Source organism: Emydura macquarii, unplaced genomic scaffold (genome assembly GCF_026122565.2).
Source record: "Emydura macquarii macquarii isolate MOO-44397 ecotype Brisbane River unplaced genomic scaffold, CSIRO-AGI_Emac_v2 contig_2768, whole genome shotgun sequence".
NCBI lineage: Eukaryota > Metazoa > Chordata > Testudines > Chelidae > Emydura > Emydura macquarii.
Window position 1 is genome coordinate 19,548,189 of NW_027132905.1, and position 6,105 is coordinate 19,554,293.

Genomic DNA, 6,105 nt, shown 5'->3' on the forward strand with positions numbered 1-6,105 from the left:
TAGGCACCCTGTGCCTTAGTGGACTCCACAGCCTCAAGGTAGGTACCCTGGCACCTCTAGAATGCATGGGGAGAGTTATGCATCTAAGAATAGGATCCACAGAAGGCAGCAAACTGAGTGGAGAGCTGCCTAACCTAGCCAACAGGTGAAGAGAAGGGTGAGGCCTAAGTCCCGCACCTTTGAGAGATTTAGATACTTCCGAGTCAGAAGGAATCCACTTGGCATTCACAGCCATGGACCCTTTTTTCCTGGAATTAGGTGCATAAGCCTTTTCTTGAAAAAATGGAGCTGATGGTTCCACTGCCTCCCTTACTTAAATAGTCAGTAGGCCAGTGTAAGCCGGTGGCATGGTCCAGCTGGGGCGTCGCAACCCTTCCTTGGGCCCAGGCTCCGAGGAAGGCCACAGCGCCTTCCTTTAGGGGAATAAACAGTGCCTGTTTACAAGTCTTTAGCCCCAGCCCCCAGCGGGGCACGCTTCCTTCCCAGTCTGTAGCCCTCCAGCCCTCTTGTAGGGCAGGGCTGATACGGGATCTGTAGCCCCAGCCTTCCAACAGGCAGGCTAGTAAGCGATCTGGTGCCCCCGCCCTTCCCTCAGGCTGGGCGGGGAAGGCAAGCAGTTTGCTACCCCAGTGACCCAGAGGGAGACTACTACCGACAGGTACCCGGAGACAGGGTGGGAGGAAGTGGCTCATTCCAGCTACTAGGGCATGGTGGTCCCACCCAATCACTAGGGCCCGGCAGCCCTCTCCAGTCACTCAGGCCCAGCAATCTGGGCAGGTTTTCGATGCTCCGCTTGGTGGGGCGGTTGCTCCAAACAGCCGCTGGGTCTGGATCAGGCCTAGGCCACAGCCTCCGGGAAGACACGTCTGCCTCTGGCGGAAGCTTCCACCCTACTGAGCTGCTAGGCTGGCCTTTTATAGTTCTCTTTCCTGCCTTGGCTCCGCCCCTCTGTTGCCAGGCAGTTTGGCCTGTAGGCCCTGTTCTGCCCAGCAGGGGTATTGTGACCCTTCCTTGGGCCCAGGCTCGGAGGAAGGCCACAGCGCCTTGCTATAGCCAGATAAAGCCTGAGAGAATAATTTTGTAGCCTAGTGGTTAGGACACTTACCTGGGTTGTGCGAGAGCACGGGACCAATGACTACACAAAGTGGAACCAATGACTACACTGAAAAGTGAGATATGTGAGTTCAAATCCTTGCTCCACATCAGGCAGGCAATTCTGACCCTCCCACATCCTGGGTGAGTGCCCTAACCACTGGGCTAAAGGTTATAACAGCACCTCTCCTCCTCTGGCGTTTTGTACAGGGTCGACTTGTTACATCACCTCTGAGCAGGCCTACCAGGCAAAATAGGCAGAGGAATACCTAATTTGGGGATCCTAATGGGGCTTAGATGTGGAGAAGGCAAGTGGACATAGGGCTGGGGCAGCTCTGTGTCTGCCTAGTGGCAGATTTCTAGGTGCCTAGGGAATGCAGGCACCTACAGTTTAGGCAGCTGCAGAGGAGTGTTTGGTGCAACTGAAGGGAGAGAATTGGTTCAGAAAAGGCTTTAAATCACCTTTGTGCTCTTGTAATCCTGGGGCTGCTCTCTGTTGGTCTGGTCTGTTGGTGCAGGTTAGAACAGCCTGAACGCTGCTTTCACTTGTGCCAGCTGCCTATGGCTCAATGGCCAAGTTCACATTCCCTCTTCTCCAGCCATCTCCCCTGCAGTTGCTGCAGGGAGAAAGGATGCATAGGAGCTATGCTGAGTGACTGTGTAAGGCAGCTTTAGGGCAGTTTTGGATTGGTGGAACAGTACCCTAGTGCAGGGCAGGCTCTGACCCTGAGGATCTCTCTCTGTCTCTCAGCTGGCAGAGATTTGGAGTACTGCAGAGCTAACACATGCAATCAAATGCCTTTTGTCACTCTGAATCAATTTCTGTGGCTATACTGTGCATGGGCATTGACTGGAATCCTATCCAGCTCTGCTTGACCCAGGAAGCCTGCCATGACATAGGGCCTTGATGAGGAGAAAGCCCTTCAATAGCACTAAGGGAGAAAAAATACTCTGAAAAGGACATTAGAAACAAAAGCAGAGTGCTCTCACTGGCTAATATGCCAGTCAAAGCAAGGAAATGCTCCTCATGACAGCATTACTAAAGTAGGGCTTTGTCTTGCAACTGCTACTCACAGGAGAAGATCTTACTCACACAAGTAAACTACTGAAATCATGCAATGGCTCACATGATTAAGTACAGTCCATATAAGGAGGAGGAGTTTCAAATTTTGGCTAAAATCCTTGTGTAATTTGAATTCTCTCTCTGTCAAACACTGCCTTGTTTTTGACTGTCTCTGTCCATAGCCTTCTCTTTGCCTTTGCCTGTCCTTGCCTGAAGTAGAGGGACATACATGTCATGTCCAGTGAACTTTATCTCATAAGATTTTCATTCATCTAGTTTGCTCATATGTTACATCAACAACTTCCAAATGTTTCTGACCAAATAAGTGATCTAGTAAATTTTCTATATGATGGACATACCTAAAACCAAATTTTCAAAAGCATGCATGGGGATGCCTGAAGCCTGATTTTCACAAGTTCTGAGTTGCTGTAGCCCCCACCAAAACAGGGGAGCAGTCAGGCCCTAGGCATAAGAAACTGAGGCATCCAAAATCAGTGGCCACATTGGAAGACATTGATCTAACTGTATTAATGACTCAAACACATGGAGGTAGCATATGTCACCATGATCTGTAGCGGCAAAGGTCTCTAACAGGGACAAATGGAGTTTGACTCCCCCAGTGGAATGGAGATTTAATAGAGAAAACTGTTGGTAGCCCATGCCATATGGACACAGCAGGATTGGTGAGAGAGGGAGGCTGCACTGACAGCAGAATCATAGTCAGAATGACCCGATTATTGGTACTAGTTAGAGTAGGCTCAAAAAGCAAGAATGCTAGTCATGCCCAATTTCTGGAAAAAGCATTCTCCCCTTCATCCGATTCATGGCCTGACCCACCCTTAGTGGCCTTGTCTTTCCCCAGTATGAGGTCAACCTTGGTACATTAAAAGCCTCTTTTTGAACTGGACTGAAAGTGGACTTAATATTGCAGTACTTGATTTGATTAATAAGAAAACTTGCGCTCCATTTAAGCAATGAGAATCAAGGTGCAGTCATTTCTGGGGATTAATGAGTGACTGGGAGGAGCCAATGGCACTGCTGCACGGACTGGACTATTAATCCCCCAGGAAATGCCTTGCCATGAAGTAGCTGCTATTAAAAACTAAAAAAGAAAGAGACAAAATTGGGTTTATGCATTTTTTATGGGAGATGTAGTTTCAGTTGGTATGTACAAGGCATTCCTGGAGAATTAATGCCCTGTGCTTTAGCCATCATCTCTCAAGGTTCAATTCATTTTATGATTTCTATGTGAACACTCAGGGTGTGAGCAATCTAAAAAGGCACTCTCTTCTTTTTATTTTGGAGCAACTACTTTCTTTCCTTATGTCGAAGGTGAAAAGCTACCATTCCAGGAAGTGGTCCTGATGTAAATCATGGAATATAAATAGCCCTGCCGTGAACATAACAAAGTCTCACAGCAGAGCCAAAAAAAAAATTGTTAAGACAGAGGTGTTTACATATTTAATACTAATGGAAACATGTTTGCTAAAAATGGGTATTAGCGGTGTTTAAAGGCTAAATGCAGTTTTAATGTTCTGACTAGAGGGGATGCACAGAAAAGCTGTAGAGAACATGCCAGTGAAATCAAAGTGTATTAGAGAAATAGGGGGAAGTTTCAAAGTGGTGGGCCTGGAATCCTGGTTAGAGACCCCTAGAGGGGAATGAAACCAAGATGGCGTGGCACTTTGATTTTCTAATTTCTCTTTTCAATACAGTGAATCCCTTTAATACTGAATCAACTTACTGTGATGTTTATAGGCTAGGCAGTGCCATTCTCACATAATTTCATGCACAAAGATCTCTGAATGACAACAGATCATTAATTTTGTTTGCTGTTATATATAGATCTGTCTTTTTTAGTGCATTTTTACCCTTTTTTGGTGAATCCAAAACTTGAAGGGGGGAAAAACACCTAACAGATGAACCAACTGTGGGACTACGGAGCTAAGGAAAAGATCTCCACCAGCCTCATGGAATCACATTGCTTTCAGACTATCATGGGAACTTAAATATATTTGCTTACAGCCTTAGTGAAATAAATGTATTTTAAGCAACAAAATTTTACCAAAAATTAGTCTGCTTTGTTCCAGTGACCTGTTTTCCCCACCTATTACTATTAGGAGAGACATCTAGTTGTTTTGTTTATAACAGAGCTAAATAGTATGGCATGCTAGCTACATCATTAATTGGCTTTAAAAGAAGTAATATTACTGAAAAAAATGAAGAGGCCTGACTTTCCTTTCCTTTAGGACTGGCTATATTAGTGAACAATGTGATCCTTACTGATCCAATCAGTAATACCTATCATTACTAAATCAGTAGAGATACACAAACCCCAGAATTTTAAACCCCGGTATATAGCACCAATCCTGGCAGAAGCAGCATGCTTTATAATGCTCTGGTTTAAAGTCCGAGTATAAATAGTTCTATACAATTCCACAATAAAGACCAGTATTAAAAAGAAAGAAAGAAAGAAAACCAGCTTTCAATGGGTGAACATAAACACATTGCTGGGGGATTCAAGAAACTCTATAATAGGTTGAAAGGCCTTGTCACAGTTAAATCTGTTGGGGTAAGGTCAGGAAACAGCCTACTGCAGAACCGTAGATTTTTTTAAAAGTTCTAATGATGCAGAAGCTGCATAATAATCTCTCTGTGAACCACAAAAATAATAAAAGCTGAGGCCATTTCTAACATAATCTCTATCAGCAAGATGCCAGCGCTTTTCCAGATTTCCTAACGGGTCCCTGCTAATTCCATGCCAAAAGTAGCAGTGGATTTCTTCCTTTTAATCTCCCCTAATGCCTTATTCGATTATTGTCACTGCTCTCCGACCGTGCACCGTCCCTTCAAACTCTAATTCCCCAACTGAAACAGTCAGATGAGGCTGAACCGCGGTGTAGAAATCAAATCGCGCACACACACGCACGCACAAAAGGGTGAAGGGAACAGAAGAGCCAGAAGAGGGAGAAAAACAAACAACTTCACCCGCATAACTGCACTTTTAGATCACAAACCGCCGGGAATTACAAGGGGAGAGAGAAAAAGATGGGCTATGAAACTTGCTCCAGTTGACTAGGCAGAAGGATATCTGGGAGTCCTGACCACAGAGTTGAAGCATGGCTTTGCTGATCTCTTGGATATGCATCACTATATGGTGAGTAAACTCTTCAACAATACTGAAGACAATCAAAGACGAAGCAACCCAACTCTCCTGCCCGGGGTCGAGTCAATTGGGGAAAGGTTTGTGTGTGTTGGGGCGGGGGGGGTTGTATGTTTCCTGGTTTGTTTCACTGATGACCCTTGCTAAAGAAAAGCAACTTGTGACTTTGCACTGAAGAGAAAGGACTTGCTGGATGATGGCATTGTTGATGTGTTAATTGCAGTATAGACAAGGCACTTGGGGGCCAGAGGGATGAAGGGAACCTGTACTCTGAAAACATCACCCGAATCCTGGACAAGTTGTTGGATGGATACGACAACAGGCTCCGACCTGGATTTGGAGGTAGAGGAAACCCAGTATCTTTAACTGTTGCGCTCCCCTCCCCCTGTGTCTTATCTGTAGTTGAAAAGTAAATTGATTTTAGAGGGGAAACAACTCCAGGTCCTGGATTACTACCCCGCTTCTCCTATGGAGAGTCACACAAGTGGAAGGTGTCTTCCAAACAGATTCGGGACGGTTTGCAGAAAGTTAGTATCTGAATTACCCCATCCGGGAGTTGTTTACGGGAGAAACAATTGCCTTCGCTTTACATGAAAGGTTAGAAATCTAGACGCAGGAGATCACGGTGAAAAACAAACAGTTTGCTTCGTAATGCACCAGGGAAGAAGCCCCTCAGGGGCAGTTTGGCTTCTCCTCGGTGCTACGTTCATGACATAGACAAGTTGCTGTGTCTGTGTGAGGATTTGTTTAGTAAAAGCCTGTCGATAGCGTGCATCTATTTACTCCT